General features: G+C 36.5%; 1 protein-coding gene and 1 long non-coding RNA gene across 6 annotated transcripts in view; one reads left to right on the top strand and one right to left on the bottom strand.

Moving 5' to 3' along the window:
* LOC131683853 (calcium/calmodulin-dependent protein kinase kinase 1-like) overlaps window positions 1-19,009 on the top strand; it is a 461,007-nt gene that overhangs the window by 85,460 nt on the left and 356,538 nt on the right. The gene's annotated exons all lie outside the window — the stretch shown is intronic.
* Window positions 16,400-18,371, bottom strand: LOC131683860 (uncharacterized). The gene is made up of 5 exons (XR_009304578.1): window positions 17,493-18,371; window positions 17,280-17,423; window positions 17,051-17,219; window positions 16,674-16,854; window positions 16,400-16,617 (listed from the first exon to the last, which is right to left on the bottom strand). It is a non-coding gene; the product is annotated as an uncharacterized LOC131683860 (long non-coding RNA).

Raw genomic sequence — 19,009 nt, 5'->3', positions numbered from 1 at the left:
GAACAACAACAACTTCTGGAATCACAACTGCAAGCCAATACGGAAGTAATGCACCGGCTCGCGTTTCAACTGGAGAAGCCTAACATAGTTCACGAAGCGATCGATGGCCTAGAAATTTTGCTTACAACAATAAAACAGGAATTGATAGCAATAAACAAAAACAGCAGTTTGACTGGAAGTGTTGTTGCCATTAAAAATCACATTACCTCGCTATTCGATACAGCAATGACGACAACGAAAAATAATGTCTATAGCACGCTGAAAACGGTAACGTCAGAGCTATCAGCTGAACTGCGCACCATGAATGATGAAATAAACCAGCTTAATCAACTGTCTCTGGACACAGCGGCTAGTATTACTATGACGTCAAACCCGACGCTGGGGATTGATATTCTTGACGAGCTTAAGTCTCTGTCAGCGAACATATCCACCAGTCAAAACTTCACAAATTCTGCGCTAACTATTGATATCCTCGACGAACTTAAGGCGCTTTCATCAAACATAACGGCAAGTCAAAACGCTACATCATCGCTTGATTCATGCCCCAGTTTGGAAGCCGAATTAAATAACGACAAAAATATCGATAACTCAGGTTGGCGCTTTTTGGGTACAAGGAAAGTATGGAAAGCAGACTGGAGCGATTACGATGCACGCAAATTAAGAAACCTGAACCAGCAAAAACAGGCCGAAAAGGCTAGAAGACGTAAAAAAAGATCGAGGCGAAATAATAATAATAACGTTAATGAAAAAACAAAAGCACCACAAATTTTCCTCGACCTGATCAAGAACAAGCAGCGCGCCACTCACGACAGCCAGTTAATAGTAACCATACGAGTAATACCAATCGCAGAATCACATTTAGGGCCGGCAACACCCACTATAACAAAAACCATACGAGTAGTCACTACAACAATAGTTTCCTGCCACCGGATAGAGTGCTTCTTGCGGCTGCAAAAGATCATTTCTCAGGACCCCCCACGAACTATAGGCCAACAATTCAGTTTCAAAGAGGACCGACATTGAATCCCTATCCAGTGGATGATTTACCACGGTCGACGATGCAAATGCACCCAACATCGGAGCGCTTGTCAACAGTTTTGTGTAAGGCGTGCCATTCTCAACATTCGTGTTTTCGACGACATTGACGCATTCCCTAGAAGAAGGAAATGACGAGGACACCGCAGTTTGCCAAGATTCGACGCCATTTGAACGACAACAAAAAGAGGTAATCTCGATTCCTCAAGTAGAGTCGTCAGTAGAAATTTTAATTTACTGTCAAAATTTTAATAGAATGAAAAGTGCATCGAAAATGAATGAAATTCACAAGAATATTTTAAGTAGCTCCTATACAATTATTTTGGCTACAGAAACTAGTTGGGACGAAAGTGTTAGAAGTGAAGAAGTTTTCGGGAACAGCTACAATGTGTTTAGAGCTGACCGAGACATTCATATGTCTGAAAAGAAGTCAGGAGGGGGAGTTTTAATAGCAATTACATCAAAATTTAATGCAGAAATCATTACTACAACGAAATTTAAAGAATTTGAGCATGTGTGGGTTAAAACCCATCTGACAGGTGAAACACATATATTTGCCTCTGTGTACTTCCCCCCAAATAATGCCCGCAAAGATACATTTGAAAAGTTTTTTCTTATTGCCGAAGACATTATAACCAAGCTCCCCCCAGAGGTAAAAGTTCATATTTATGGTGACTTCAATCAACGAAGCATTGACTTCTTTCCAGACACTGAAAATGAAAGCATTCTACTTCCAGTCGTTGGGGATAACGAAACTCTGCAGGCCATATTTGACAAAACTGCAAGTTTAGGACTTAACCAAATTAATCATGTTAGAAATCAGCAAAACTGTTATTTAGATTTATTATTCACAAACATTCTTGAAGACTTCTGTGTCACCGAATCATTAACTCCACTATGGAAAAATGAAGCGTTTCATACAGCAATAGAGTTTTCTGTATTTGTACATGATAACAAAAGACCCGATGACTGCGAGTACGAAGAGGCCTTTCAATTTCAATTGGCAAATTTTGACAACATAAAACAAAGACTAAGCAGTATAGATTGGCAAACGTTGTTTAGAAATGAAACAAGTATCGAAAATTCAGTAGACGTCTTTTACACAAAATTGTTTGATATAATAGTTGAACAAGTACCACTGAAAAAAATTAGGCGACAAGGCAACACAAAATATCCAGTTTGGTATAACGAGCAAATTAAAAATTTAAAAAATCGTGAACAAAAGGCCCACAAAAAGTATAAAAAAATCAGAAATGAAAGGAACTTATTTAACTATTTGGACATTTGCGATCAACTAAACCTATCCATTAAAATAGCATTTGAAGAGTATAACTCAAAAACCGAACTTCAAATAAAATCTTGCCCAAAAAATTTCTTTAATCATGTTAAAAATAATTTAAAATCGGAAAACTTCCCTTCAAAAATGAAACTTAAAGAAAATGTCGGTGTCAACGCGGAACAAATCTGCAATCTTTTCGCAACCTTCTTTCAAGACATCTATACCACATTTTCTGAAGAAGATCGTGATCGCGAATATTTCGGTTTCTTCCCAGAATTCACCACAGACATTGGCGTCAATCATGTCAGTGTGCAAGATATTATGGAGGCTCTAAACAAACTAGATGCCTCCAAAGGTTCTGGACCTGACGGGATCCCACCCGTATTTATGAAGAACTTAGCGTTGGAATTCACAGCTCCTCTGTTTTGGCTTTTTAACATGTCGCTTGAATCTGGCATTTTCCCCAATTTATGGAAAAGCTCGTACCTGGTACCCATTTTTAAAAGTGGCAAAAAATCTGACATATGTAACTACCGTGGAATTGCCATTATGTCATGTATGCCTAAACTCTTTGAAGCAATCGTTAACGAAAAACTATTCAATCAAATCAAAAACAGAATTACTAACATGCAGGTATGGGAAAAATACATTCGAAATTCATTCATCTGTATTCATCTTCTGATACATCTCATGCTACCAACCGTTGTGTTTGTCTCACGAAGTAAACGCCAGGAAGTATACACTGAGCTTGTTGCAAAGCTCATTAGCGATAGCAATTGACTCCCGTTCGTTCTAAGTCGGAGAGCCTCTCATTCTCTCAATATTTTCTAAGAATGATGTTTGGATGTGAGTGAATCAGATTGGAATATTATTGTTTTGGTTTGCGAGCCACTCGATGAGTCTAATCTTGATTCAATCATCATATCCAATCATTGAATCGTTCAATCGGTTCTCTATCCTTTGTAGAGGTAATATATGGGTAGAAGTGCAAAGGGAAAATAGCTCAAGATGCAGGATTTTTAATTTTTACATACGCAAGCTTATCGTTTAACGGCTAGCGTGACCTACAAGTTACTGACTTTATTTCTTCTGTATCATGTTGAAGTACTTTTTACTATTGCAGTAGGGGAACCGGGGGCAAGTCCGACACCCTAAGCGCAATCATTTTTCTAAAATACCACGAAGCTCCAAAAATCGTATATTCTGTGCATAATCCTTGTTTAGATGGTTCTTAACAAGATATAATTTTTTCAGTGTTTCAAAAAATTGGATTCATATAAAATTATTGGTTGCCAAAAGGAGAAAAATAACACTTTAACCGTTGTCTTCCGTTTTAATTCCATTAATACCCTCTGTACCGCTTTATGTACCGAAAAGGCAAGTAGAAATTAGGTAACTTAGGTGTGTGAAGATGATCATTTGCGTACGGGTAATGTTTGGAAAAGCCATGTGTATCCGTTACCTTGATCTCGATTGAGTAAAGACGAAGGGGGTTGTTTAAAAATTTCTAGGCTCTCAGCAACATCCAATTTCCATGGATTAGAAGTTTGACGTTGAATTTTTATATCCTCGGTAGTCAGATCATGTTTTTCTGAAAAGGAATGTTCCGCTACCTTAGATTTGAAGTGAAATGGTACATCTTTAACAGCTTCCTTGGAAGCTTTTGTGATTTCAGCGATGTGCTCTTTAAACCGAATATCTAGTGTTCTCTTAGTTTGTCCAATATAAATTTTATCACAATGAGAACAAGAAATTTTGTATACCCCAGATTTTCCCAGAGTTTCAATTGGATCTTTAGTGGATCCTAAAATCGATTTAAGTTGGTACTTTCTACTACTAAAAACAAGATCCATACCAAACTTTTTTAATTTATGTCTAAGTGGATAAGCCGTATTTTTGTTGAAGTCTACTGCTATCCTTTTTAAATTCTCGGTTAATGGGGTTAATGTTGTGAGGGATTGTTTTTTGATTTTTTTACTTTTTTTTATTGATTATTGATTGGATAGTTTGCTCTGGATATCCATTGAGCCTGCCAATTCTAAAAAGAAACTCTGTTTCTTTAAATTTTGCTTCTTCGCTTAGTGGTAAACTAAGCATTCTATGAACCATGTGATGGAATGCTGCCATTTTATGCTGATAAGAATGGTTTGAAGTATTTGGTATAACTCTCTCTGTATTGGTAGGTTTTCTATAAATTTCAAAAGTCAAGCATTTTCCTTCTCTTATTACAAGGATATCCAAAAATGGTAATTTGTTATCTTTTTCTTCTTCATGTGTAAACTCGATATTATTATGAATGTTGTTAATAGCTTCCAATATCTTTGTTAAATTTCTCCGTTTGATAATGCAAAAAATATCATCAACATATCTCCACCAGCGTTCTGGCAACAAATTTTTTATCTTTAAACATTCTTCTAGGTTTGCCACGAAAAGCTCACAAAGAAAAGGAGAGAGTGGGTTACCCATAGGGGCACCCTTAGTTTGTTTATAGAAGACACCTCGGAATGTGAAATAATTTTCTTCCATGCAAAGGCTAGTAAGTTTAAGATAAGATCTCACTTTGCTTTTCCATAGACTATTGTTATTCTGTTGTAGTAACCAATCCTCTAAGAGGTTAATTGAATCTTTTACAGGGACACTTGGGAACAGGGCGGTTACGTTAAAAGAGACCATTATTTCGTCATCTTTGATTTCACCTGACTTCTGAAGTTTGATTGCGAAATCTTGTGTGCTCTTAACCGAGCAACTATGGAATTGTTTAGGCATTGTTTGGAATTCGTTAACCAACCATTTTGCAATTTTTTGGGTAGGGGCATTTACAGCTGAAATAATTTCCCTCATTTCATTCCCAGCTTTGAGGATTTTAGGTAGTCCCTTAATTCTAGGTAAGGCGGGATTTGAAACTTTGAGACGTGACAGGCTATCCCCTAGGACGGGTTTGCATTCTTTAAGAGTTTTATCGACACGTTTGATCATGTCAGTGAGAGGATTTATTCTTTGAATTCTATATGGACCAGAGTTTATTTTATGTTGCATGTCAGTATCATATTGATGCTTATCCATGACTACTACTTTATTTCCCTTGTCAGCATTGATGAAGTAAACCGGCTTTTCCCTCAATTCTTTGGTGATTGTTAATTCTATTGTATCTTCCTGGGTTTCCGAAACATTTTCTTTAATGATGCCAGCTACTACTGTTCTGGCGTCACTAATTTTTTCAAAAGGGAGGTTGGAATTCTTTATACCTGTTTCCAGGTCGATAATCATATCTTCGAAAAATGCATCAAAACATCTAAAATGATCCCAACGGAACATACCTGTAAATACTATTAAATCCTATTCAAACCAGCCACAATCAGTTTTAAATGAAGCAATGAGCCGCGATCGGTTGTTTTATTTGATTCGAAATTCTGACAGAAACCTCAAGCCAGCTTAAATTCTGAATGTGCTTTACTGGAATGAAACCAGCTTCTTCGGTAACTACCGATCGAGCCAACCCCATATAGTTTAAAAACTCTTTAATCGCGTATAAACACCCTTAATCGCTAAATTGGACAATATCTTTTGACAAACTGAGTTTTATTGGATTCTGAGATGGTTATGACTTTCATTGGTTTAGTTTTCGATAAAAATACACTAAAAAATCAGTGTGGACAAGGAAAAGTTTGTTTCAAATAACTTTTTTTTCTTGAAAGTTCCCAACTAATGACTAATTTTGCGAAAATAACTCCTACAACATTTTTTTGTAGGATTTATCATTTTTAGACAATAGCCATTTGAAAAAAATTGGTTAAAAAAGTTTGACCCTCTCAAAAGCTTGTCTAGATCATTTTTGGAAAAACAAAGTATGCAAAGTGGCTTTTTGTGACAAATTTCTCATGTACAGAAAGTTTCATTAAAATCTGAGAGATTGCTGCCAACATTTGTTCGAGTTAGCGCGAAATTCGTCATATTATAAATGGATATGTCAAAAAAGATGGATGAACTGACCTGACCATTAAAACGTTTCTGTTGGAAAAGTCTTTGCACTCCGTAACACAATTAAAACTACTTTTAGAAAAATACTAAAACAAGGTGGTCTAATTCTTAAGGATCAATATCATCATAATCAAGTATATCATGTAGAGCTTTTTTTCTCGGCTTGCTTTTTTTAATTGTAGAACTTATCGACTTTCCAAAACATGGTTATTGGATGCGTGGTACGCAGTTTTTGAACACACCCTTTTATTTTTACGAGCACTACATTCATTTGCTTTCACACATAAATAACGAGCATAATCCATGACAATAAATCAAGGAGTTAACATGATTTTGCGAAAAAAAAATTTTTTGGCGTAGAGTAGCCCCCTTGTGGGGGTGACTTTACGCCAATTTTAGCTCTTTAGATTTCACGTTCAATCTTGATTTTCCAAAAGTTCTTTTCAATGACTTTGGAGGTTCTTGTGCCATATGTAAAACATCGAACAGTTTCAAATTTGAAGTTGCGTGATCGTAGTTCTTGAGTGTAATGTACAAAACGTTCTATTTTTGGCGTAAAGTAATCACCGATGACGGTATTTCAAAACCCACTCATCAAACTCGTTCCAAAAACAAAGATAATTACAAAAATATTGATATCCGTCATTATCCCGACGAACTAGTTATGAAAAAAAAGTTCAACAGACGTATTTTTGGAGTCAATACGTTTTAATGTACAACGTATCCAACACTTAAATTTATTTAGCGCAGCTCTGTCTACAAATCAATATAATTTTAACAATAGCAAAACAAACTTTAATTTCGTTTTTACTCTTAATTTACTATAATAAACAGCTGTGCGATTGCTACTACGAAGGGTGAATTACGCTCCGTAGCGGTATAATGAATTTGTTTATATAAACATCGCGTTAGCCTTTTAAAAGAATTAATTTTAAATTTAACAATTTCTATCGCTTTCCGAATGCGACGATACTATCTCAAATCATTTCCAAAAGCGACGTCGAGTCCTTGCCTATGAAGCAATGATTATTATAGAAGTCATATGTCACAGACACAGTATTCAAACTGTGCTATATTTTCATGTAATTTCCCGGCTTATAATCACCAAAAGGCTTTAGAGCCGAACAAGAAGTTTAAAGAAAAATCTAATTCCTACAGCTCTGCGTAAACGATATATACAGCGCCTCATACTTATTATTGGAATTACATACAAGGAACCCTCTGAATGAGTCAAAAACGCATTCGATGAGTGAGCGAATTTTGATTCATCCAGAATTGAAGTCCTGCCTGTTTGCTGACGTTCGGTTCGTTTCAAGTATTTTTTTAACCACTCACTTACATAGTGCGTTCGCTGACCGTTCGGAGTGCACAAACATGGTGGTGGAGAGAGGATTCATCGCATTCTCTCATGGTTCGTTGCTCCATGCTCACTATGATGATTGTGTGCGGCTGAACCAAGGATGAATGGCTATCAAATGCAGTCAAACGAATGAGTGAATTTTCCCATGCCTGCTAACATGCAGCATGGGTTCTTCAAAGGACGTTCAACTAATACAAATTTACTAGAATTCGTTAACTACTCATTGATTGCAATGGAGAATGGAAACTACACTGAAGCTCTTTACACGGACTTTTGCAAGGCATTTGATCGTATCGACATACCCTTGCTATTATTCAAACTGAAAAAATTAGGAATTGAATCAGGTCTTCTCAAATGGCTCGAATCATATTTAACTAACCGTCAACAAATAGTTAGATTTAAAGGGAAGAAATCGAATCCCATTCAAGTCACATCAGGAGTTCCTCAAGGCTCCCATCTAGGCCCTCTTTTGTTCATTTTATTCGTAAACGACATATCATACATTCTCAAAAACATAAAAGTTCTTATCTATGCCGACGACATGAAGCTCTTTTTAGAAATTAGGAACGAACAAGACATAAAGATATTACAGGAAGAAATACATATGTTTTACCTCTGGTGTAACAAAAGCCTTCTGCAACTAAACGTAAAAAAATGAAATGCAATAACTTTTAGTAGTAAACGAAATACACCTGACATTTCAATCACTCTAGGAAATCAAGTGGTACAAAAGTGCGAAAGAGTTAAAGATTTGGGAGTCATTCTAGATTCAAAATTAACATTCATTGACCATTACAACACAATCATCAATAGAGCAAATAACATGCTTGGATTTATAAAGCGTTTTAGTTACAATTTTAAGGATCCATATACAATTAAAACATTATACATCTCGTATGTAAGGTCAATACTGGAATATTGTAGCATAGTTTGGTCACCTTTCTCAATCACACATGAAGAAAGAATAGAATCAGTACAAAGGCAATTTTTATTGTTTGCACTTCGCAAAATAGGTTGGACACGATTTCCTCTCCCATCTTATAAAGCTCGCTGTATCCTCATTAACATCCAAACACTAAAAGAGCGCCGAGAATATGCAATGGTTTCATTTCTAAACGATATAATTTCGTGTCGTATTGATTCAGTCGAACTTCTATCTAAACTTAATTTTTATATACCTTCCCGGCAGTTACGAATCCGAAATACATTTATAACAAACAATTATCGTACAAATTATGCCAAGTTTGGACCATTAAATCAGATGATGGCAACTTACAACAAGCACTGCGAAGCTATTGACTTAACAATGACAAAAAGCAAATTAAAAAAATATTTCAATTCTATTCGCTTATAAAGAACATCCTAAAGTAGTGCTATGTAAACCAGATAGTGTTTAGTTTAGTTATTAGTATTTTATGTTTTAAGTGTATACTATATTTTATCGTTGTAACAAAACGGTCTACTCTTGTTTGACGACAATAAATAAATAAAAGAGTGAAAGTTGCTTTCTATGAAACTAATTACTAATATTTAGGGTTTTATGAAAGTATTAATTATATTGAACACCACTTTCGATCGCTTTAAAACCATATTACTATATTTGTTAAGATAGAAGACGAGTATTTTTGTTGATTACTTCGTACTTGTTGATGAATTTCTTTCTTACAGAGTAATTTATGCATAAATATTTTTTGTTTATTATCCTTTCATCAAAGTTATCAAAGTCAATATGAATAATTATCTATTCAATTAGATTAAATTAAACTTAAACAATAAAAATTGAAAATTGGGTAATATTTTTTTTTCTTTATGAGGTGTTTTTGTTAGCAAGGTATCGCATAGCATAATGACATATCGATAAGTGACCAAAATGCTAAATTTTCTCAGGATTGACAATACATAAGACATCGCCTAACACCGTGCAAACAAACAAAGCGCACATGGTGCCAACGCTGCACGGCCAATAGGAATCGATGAACGTTTGCAATCTGCTTTGTTTTGACCATCGAATTGTCTTAACGAACTGGGCTTGGGAGCAGAGCAAATTCAAATGAGGTTCCAACTAAATCATTGCGAAGAGATTTTTGATCTTCGAACCTCAAGCGCAGCGGAGAAGCGAGCACTAAGTTAGCGACACCAACAAGTAGTTGCACGTTGCACATATGAGTAACTGGGGTCGAATCCTGGCCAAAACTATTTTTGCGGCTATTGCTGTTATTATGCCTTAATATGAACTAAAAATAGAAAATAACTAGTTTTTGGGACAATTTGGCATCTATCCACCTACCAGTGCAGAGGTAAATTTACTAGATCCTTCCGAATACTTCTATTTTCGAGGTGATTTTTGTGAATATATTTGTTTTTCCCGATGCGTGAACAGTTGGTCAGTGGAAAAGGGAGAAGAAAATGGATACCTGTGCACATATTCATAGATATACATTTTGCCAAACATAGTATTTGGCCCCACAGCAGTTTGGCGTACCTAAAATTAGTGGAAATACCAATATTTTCAAATCGATTGGAATATGTGGATCGGAAAAGATCGGAAGAAATAATGTTTTTCGGATAGCCGGAATCTTGTTTCGTAATGTTGTTTCAGCAACTTTGCCGGATCTTGCCGTATAGTGTAACTTTTTTATCGTTCAAATTTGGAATAAAATGTTTAAAAAGGGTGTTTCTAAAGCTGGTCCAATACACAGAAACACTACTATTTTCGGTTATTTTTAAGCTGAGGTTACACTAATAGTTGTGTTCAATTACGTTTGTTATAATATTGTCTTATTTAATACAAACATCATCATTAGAAAGCGATTTTGCTGGATATATAATAAAAAATGATTAAAAACCCCTTAAAATATCACCATTTTGCATCCATGCAAACATTATTTAGCAATTTTTGGCATACTCTTTATTTTGCCACAATATGCAGTATGCTTTTAGGTATCTAAAAAAATATAATTAAATAAAAAATCTAAAAAAAATTTTTTTTTGGTTGTTGGCCAAGAATTTTTTCTAGTTACTCCTCTGTGCGTTGGTTAAAAATCCTGCGAGGGTGGCTGTAAATGGATGCGAGTTAGGATTTCGGTATTTCTGAATAGGTTCACGTCTCCACAGGTTCCGATGTTGGCGTCGGAAGTCGCCGGTGGATCGGTAACGCAGAAAGCTCTACGTGGGTAGGAAAAAAAGCAAAAAGAAGGAAGAAAACAAATTAAAAAGAAAAAATAATGAAACGAAAATGTAAGAAAAAACACCTAGTTTAGTTGGTGGGCTTGCTGGTGAAAGAGCTGCAGCAAAAATTCAGCAGTACCGTAAGACCGGGGAACATTGATCATTTTTTCTAAAGTTTTTCGAATAACTTTCTTCAACTGAAGTAAATATAATAGTTTGCATTTTTAAAGCAAGTACTGGTACCCATAGATTCGAAACGTTCAAATTAATGGGTATTTTATTTGGTTTTACTATAAGAATAATATTACTTCGTTGTAAATTTCCATTCGTTGTTTTCGGGGGAACTTTGATCAGCAAAATATGTGTATCGAAAAAAAACCCTAGAAATGTTGCGTAAATGCATAACCGTAGGCCATTTCTAGGCCCTATATTGTGACGTCTCGAAGGAAAACAAAATTGCCCAGAAGGGTTCAGCTGACCTTTATCGAACTTTCTCAGGAAAATAGTCGAAATTAAATAGTTAACAGCACAACTGTCGTATTGTGAAAATGAATTATTGGACGAAAATATTTAGTCCTTGAATGCGCAATGTTGTTTTAAAGCAACATTGCGAAAACCATCTAAAAATTATCGTAGTGACGTATTGAAACTGTGATACGATTTTCACAAAAATTGAAAAAAAAAAAGAAAATGATTTGCGCCTTTAAGGGTTAAATTTATTTTTATAAAAGCGCATTAAATGAAAAAATAATCGTTGCCGATAGGTACTAAATATATTTTGAATATAATTTGTTTTTTTTTTTGTTTCGATGATTTTGTTAAAGGGAATCATCTTATCGTACTTTACTGAACAAAATCTCATTTGATCAAAGGTATCCCGGTGATCAAAGGTACCCCGTTTTACGGTACCATGGCCAAGCCGGTAGTACTCTCTTTTGAAGAATTCCTCTCGATAAAAATACGAGTGAAGGTCTTTTGCGTGTGTATTAGTGTAGGGATAGTTTAATACAAATATTCTGATAACGTTGATTTCATCAATACATTTGCAATTGTGGGATTGTGTAGGTGTTTACGATGTAATAGCATAATGCATTTTGTCCCGGACCAAAAACGCTTTTAAATAAAGTTATAACACCAGTTATAATGCATATTTCGCATTAGAATCATACTTATTCGCATGTAAATCATACGCCTCATATTTTGGGTGTAATATTAAACAATATGGATGACAAGCTGACAAAAAATTCCATACCTGTAATTTATTAAAACTGCTTCTTGTACGACCCGAAAATGACTAGAAGATCATAAGGAAATGAAAAGGTTAATAAAATCCATATTTTCAACTTTTTGGAACAACATTTTTCCATCTTAGTCGAATTTAAATTTGATAGTCTCGCTCGAAAATTTGAGATGAAAAATGAATTAATACTTATTTTTAATTGTGAAGTCATAAAAACAATTTATTTTTAATTGTAAAGTAATAGAAACAAATAATGGAAAACAAATAATTGTGAAGTAATGGGAACCAAATGGTGAAACAGCAATAATAATGAAGATCCAAAATTCGAAAAAGTTGTTTGATCGCCCCAACAACTTGCATAGTGTGTATAGCTATTTTTCTCTGCTTTGAGCCTACTTTTTGAAACAGTATTGTGGAAGTTTAATTCCATTAATTTGTGAGAAAACACAGTTACACTTGTGTAACGTGACAGATCATTTCTGCTGTAGAGCAATTCTATCACGATTGTTTTAAATCCTGCAAAAATGTTGACCATCTTTGCTTCTGATGATACTTTTTACGTATTTATTTATTTTACGTGAGTTGCCCAAGCTACGGGCCTTGATTGTAGCCTGACTATCAGAGTTTGCGGAATAAACTATATTGAAGAGTCGATATGATCACGCACATAATTGCGAAGATTTCTATTTGAAATACGGTATAGTATCTCCCAAGCGAGTGCGACTTCCAAACCCAGTTCACGACAGTAGACACCAGCGCTAGCATGTCCCTTCACCAGAGAGCCGTCAGTGTACCAAGCAACTTACGTTTGTTATTACCTTTCCATATAGCTAGATAACTACACATATAATATCTTGCAAGGAAAACCAGATATAATGACGCTGGGAGCAACAGTTTCCTCACCCAATACAACCTTTTGTGTCCATATACGTGTCTCACTGAAAGTAAGATCAACATGATTACTGTTCCAAATATCAGTAACCTGCATCCTGTATGCGGATGATAGTGCTTCTTGTTTAGCAAGCCGCAGTCCGATTTGTCGTGATTTTATTCCGGAAGACGCTGCAGTGTGCTTCACTCTTGTCTTCCGCTGTGGTGAAGTGGACCAGCGAGAGCTGCTGGTGCTTTTGGATTCTTTGAGGTTAGGCGGGGAAGTGAAATTGTGCACCCATCTAAACCCTTTACTAACGCGAAAAAGCTGTTATGCGAAAGGAACCGAAAAGTGGTGCCTATTATGTTTTTCCAATACAAAACGTTCAACGGTGAATGTGAGTCAATTTGGTAATTTTCCAACCGGTGATAAATTCATACCCTGGCGATGGAATGAAAAAGTCTATACTTGTTTCTTTGCATCTTAGTAGGTAATAATATTCGATTAAATTGCTCTAAAATATAAAAAAAAAATCGCTTTGATTCTTATTTCTGTCTGGTTTCAGCATATACTCATGTTTTGGCAGCCTATCCTAGGTCAGCATCTCCAGGTGAAAGCCTCCCTAGAGGTGACAACCCTTGGCGGTGCCAAATTGCTTTTTTTTTTTTTTAACATTTTGAATATCTTAAAACTAAGAGGCTACAATGAACATTTTTTTTAATATTGAAAGGAACATTTTTTACTACTATCTTAATACTAAAAATACGATTCGATACACAAGATTGAACAATAGTTTTTTTTTAAGAAAAAAAAATTACAGCTATCTTAAGACTAGGAATACAGATTAAGATACAAGAAGAGGAACAAGTTTTTATGAGAAATTTCACAGCTATCTTACAAGATGGGGATGAATAGCTTTTTATGAAAAAAGTTTAAAGCTATCTAAAAACTAGGAATATAATACAAGTTTGTTTTTTGTAACAGCAGCAGCAGTTGTATCAGGGACAGGGGAGAGTAGGCGGACACGATGGGAGGGGAAGAACAAAACTTGCAACTTTCAGGTAAACGGGAGATCAGCGGCATGAGTTAGAGCCTCAGGTTACTAAGATGTCCAGGAACTGGTGGAATTCGTCGGACCCGCGGTGAATCCTTCAAGACCATCGATCTGCTCTTGCTTTCAAATTTTTTTATGCAGGCGTAGTAAGGGCGACGGCAGTAACATAGTGGAACTCTGGTGTTGGTCGGCTTCACCAGGCAGGACAGGGTACTTCTAAAAACGAGAATAAAGGAGCCCTAGTAAGAATTGTGGTTTTATGGTAGTTTTAAAGCCATTCATAAAACTTAGATTGCACTTCTAGCGTGCTATAAAACTTCAATTGATACTTGGGAGATGGGCTAAATTAGGATATTTATCGTTTTGATAAAAATGTAAATGAGGGACATATATGGGAGATCGCGATTTGCCAGAATATCACGAACTGGGACATTGGACGGTCTACCTCGGGCCCGAAGGGAATCCTTTAACTGAGACCTGGCGTCACATTACCTGGCGCACACCCAGACACCCAGATGTCATGATAGCCCTCGTCACAAGCGCACAGACTACACGCTTACCAGCCGTTACCTAATTTTGGGTAGAATCCTACCCAAAATGGACTAAAGTGCATCTCCTCACTTTTGGGGAACAAGCTTTGAACTTAAATTTTGAGTAGTGTGAGCACTACCCAAAGTTTGGTTTACAGATAACCCAAGCGTTGGGTACAGAGCGGGTAACCCAAAGTTTAAGTAACGATGAAATAATCCAAAATTTGAGTAACGAGCGGATAACCCAACATTTGAGTACTGAGCGGATAACCCAAAATTTGAGTACTGAGCGGATAACCCAAAGTTTGAGTACTGAGCGCATAACCCAAAATTTATAACGAGCGGATAACCCAAAATTTCTGTAACGTTCGGATAACCCAAAATTTAGGCTTCCAATATATATTATATGGATGCTTGGCATTCGCACTAAGAACAACCATCGATATGGGTATCATTTGAAAAGTAGCCATTCGTAGAAGCTGTAAATTGATGATTGGCGCCATTTTGAAATCCAAGATGGCGCCTTCCGGTTACCACAAAACACTTGAAACTACCATAAATATGGGTGTCATTTGAAAGGTATTGATTAGTTGAAAGCGAAAATTGATGATTGGTGCCATTTTGAAATCCAAAATGGCGGCTTCCGGTTACCACAAAACACTGAAAACCACCATCAATATGGCTATCATTTAAACGGTAATAATTAGTAGAAGGCGAAAATTGATGATTGGCGCCATTTTGAAATCCAAGATGGTGGTTTCCGGTTACCACAAAACACTAAAAACCACCATCAATATGGGGGTCATTTGAAAGGTAGTAATTAGTAGAAGATAAAAATCGATGATTGGTGCAATTTTGAAATCCAAGATGGCGGCTTCCGGTTACCACAAAACACTGAAAACCACCATCACTATGATGGTCATTTGAAAGGTAGTAATTGTTAGAAGACGAAAATTGATGATTGACGCCATTTTGAAATCCAAGATGGCGGCTTCCTGTTACCATAAAACACTGAAAATCACCATCAATATGGGTGTCGTTTGAAAGGTAGTAATTAGTAGAAGGCAAAAATTGATGATTGGCGCCATTTAGAAATCCAAGATGGCGGCTTCCCGTTACCACAAAACACTTAAAACCACCATCAATAGTGTGATTTGAAAGGTAGTAATTAGTAGAAGATAAAAATCGATTATTGGTACCATTTTGAAATCCAAGATGGCGGCTTCCGGTTACCACAAAACACTGAAAACCACCATCAATATGAGGGTCATTTGAAAGGGAGTAATTGTTAGACGGCGAAAATTGATGATTGGCGCCATTTTGAAATCTAAGATGGCGGCTTCCTGTTACCATAAAACACTGAAAACCATCATCAATATGGGTGTCGTTTGAAAGTTAGTAATTGTTAGAAGGCGAAAATTGATGATTGGCGCCATTTTGAAATCCAAGATGGTGGCTTCCTGTTACAATAAAACACTGAAAATCACCATCAATATGGGTGTCATTTGAAAGGTAGTAATTAGTAGAAGATAAAAATCGATGATTGGTGCCATTTTGAAATCCAAGATGGTGCCTTCCGGTTACCACAAAACACTGAAAACCACCATCAATATGAAGGTCATTTGAAAGGTAGTAATTAGTAGAAAGTGAAAATTGATGATTGGCGTCATTTTGAAATCCAAGATGGCGGCTGGTAACAAAATACTTCAATATGGGTGGTTACCCCTCAGGTTTAAGAACAATTATTCACTAGTGGTCTATCCCCCATACGCTTGCTCATATGTCAGTGGCGCCATAATTGCAAATGTGGCCACAGTCCCAACTACAAATATATTTGAAATGAATTAATCATCAACAAAAAACAAAAAAAAAATGAATGCACAATTTAAATACTTGTCTCTTAGACAGCCAGAATTCTATATTATATTCCAGCCGGTATGACTAAAGTCAAATGGAATTGTAGTGGCTCGGAGCTCGGGTAAGCTACAGTCTTGTTCAAATGTTCCGTATTGCTCGATGTATCTGAAGTCAATAACCGAGATGACGTTGTTTCACCGGTGTTGACTATTGGAAGCCTCAGTTTGACATGACTGAATAGTTTCCTGCAAAAAATGTTATTATATATACGTTATACCACGACCGATCATCTTAACCATACCTGAAGTCACCACGCAGATGCGAGGTCATCTAAACGCAACCAAGGCCCATAGTAATAGGTGGAATATCGAAACAAGCCACGCGGCTCGCTACCGACGAGTTGATGATCCACGAGGCAGCACGTCGAAGCTACGTGAACGGAATCGAACGACAGCAAGGAGTGCAGAGGCAGCAGAAATAATCTATAAAAAGTGGTAGAAATTAAGTTAGTCTTATGGCGCTTTTGTTTTTTCGACTACACTGGTGTAGTGCTGAGTCAAAAACGAAAACGCCATTAGTTTATCTTCCAGTGTATCCATAAGTAATAGTGAATAAATGTCGTTTCCACGCCCACGATAACAACTTATATTACATGCAAAACTGTTCTTATTTACTTACCAAATATTTTGAGGAGAAAAATTTCTTCAACTATTTAGCTAAAAGCAACAAACTGCAGAGCGAAAATACACATCTCTGATCTCTTAGAAAAAACGGGTGGTGGAGCAAATGCAGCAGCTGGTCGCTGTTTTCCGTTCGTTGGCAACAAAAAGTGCAACTCGATCATCATCTACAAAACGAAACGTGTCAGATTTTTAATGTTTAGTTTGTGTAATTTTGCAACATTTACCCTTTAGATAGATTTAATAGGTGTTTTAAACAAGACGACCTAAAGTGCACGGAATAAATTCTTCGATGCCGCACGCCATAGTCTTTAGATTCGAAGTCACAGAACCGAATCAATTTTTCAACCCTGGGGTTATTGATGACAATGCTTTAAATATACGATTCGATTAATAGAATTGAATTACAGGACTAGATTAAAAATAATAAATATCCTTACATATCCAACTGCTCCGGACAACGATGCGAGGATACCAAAATTTGTTTATATTTCTTTAACCGTATTCAGGCCTGCGTTGACGATTTTCGTTTTCTCAGTTTTCTCAAAACACTCACAAGAAATATCAAACTGGGACGTCATCAAGCGGTAAGTGCGGTCAAATCTGAAGGGACATGAGCCACTAATTATAAAAGTGTAAAATGTGCCACTATTTGCTACAAATTATTCATACGATTTACGTTTTGCCTTTCTCAATAGAAAACTGCTCTGAAAACCGTCTTTTAAACGGAGACCCGGAGGCCCGAGTGACATATACCATTCGATACAATCCGTCAATTCTGTGTGTGTATGTGACCGCAATCTCACTCACTTTTCTCAGAGATGGGTGAACCGATTTTCATAAACTTAGTCTCAAATGAAAGGTACAACATTCCTATAGGCTGCTATTGAATTTATAATGGATCCGACTTCCGGTTCCGGAATTGCAGAGTGAAGAGTACGATTAGCCAGACAATGTCGATTTTCAAAATTCTGTAATGAATGTATAAAGGTGAAAACTTTTTCAAAATGGTGCCACATCTACTTAGATTTGTAGTACTAGGTCACTAACAGCCATTAAAAGTCTCTTTGGTCACATTGGCCACCATCGTCGGTTCCGGAAGCCCCGGCGGAAGTATCCAAATTCAGAATTACAGTCTCATTTGTTTCCCGGAGATTCGACCAAACTTGGTCTCAAATGAAAGGTGTTTTATCCCCGTAAATGGCTATTAAATTTCATCTCGATCCGATTTCCGATTCCAGAGTTATGGGTTGTGGGGTGCGGTCACTAAGCAAAATCTGTTTCAAATCGAATATTCTAGGGGAATTGACCATTAGAAAGTAGAAATTGAGCAGCTTCTAGCGCTGCGAGGGAAGCTCTTATCTTTATGAAAAATGATTTCGTGTTTCTTAACCTCACTGTTTTCAAGGAAAAATAGTTTTGAAACCCTGCATGCACTAGAAAAACTTTGGACATGAAAGGGTTAAAAGCAATAGATAGATGATTTGAAAAAAGGAAGAGCGTCAGTACGACGATTTCCATTTCACCGTATGCTAGTTTACGAAATGGATGATTCTAGAAACATAGTTATCGAAGTACTTAGAAATATAGGGAAGACCCGATATTATCAGCCACCGCCCGGTCAGCGTGGCAAGCAGAAAGTTAGCAAAAGTTGAACACAGCGAAATTGATGCTGACAGAGTTTCTGCGAGCATTTTGCGCGATTTGTGCGAGAATTCTGGCAACGAATTCGCTCAAATGCAACAACCGTTTCTGACAGAAGCGGTCAAACCAACCGATGCTGCTCACTTTTATCCAGAATCGAGCCAGAAATGTACGACCAAGATCTCTGTACGGTTCCTGCCACATCTTTGTCAGATGTTTTGCTCGATTCGTGCTAAATTCTACCAGGTAGGAATTGCCAGGATCTTTACACAGTTTATATCCGAGTTATGCCAGGGTTTAGCTCGGTTCCTGT

This window comes from Topomyia yanbarensis, chromosome 2, assembly GCF_030247195.1.
Source record: "Topomyia yanbarensis strain Yona2022 chromosome 2, ASM3024719v1, whole genome shotgun sequence".
In the NCBI taxonomy this organism is placed as follows: Eukaryota; Metazoa; Arthropoda; class Insecta; order Diptera; family Culicidae; genus Topomyia; species Topomyia yanbarensis.
Note: the sequence above shows the minus strand (reverse complement) of the source record. Positions and strands in the feature narration are given on the sequence as shown.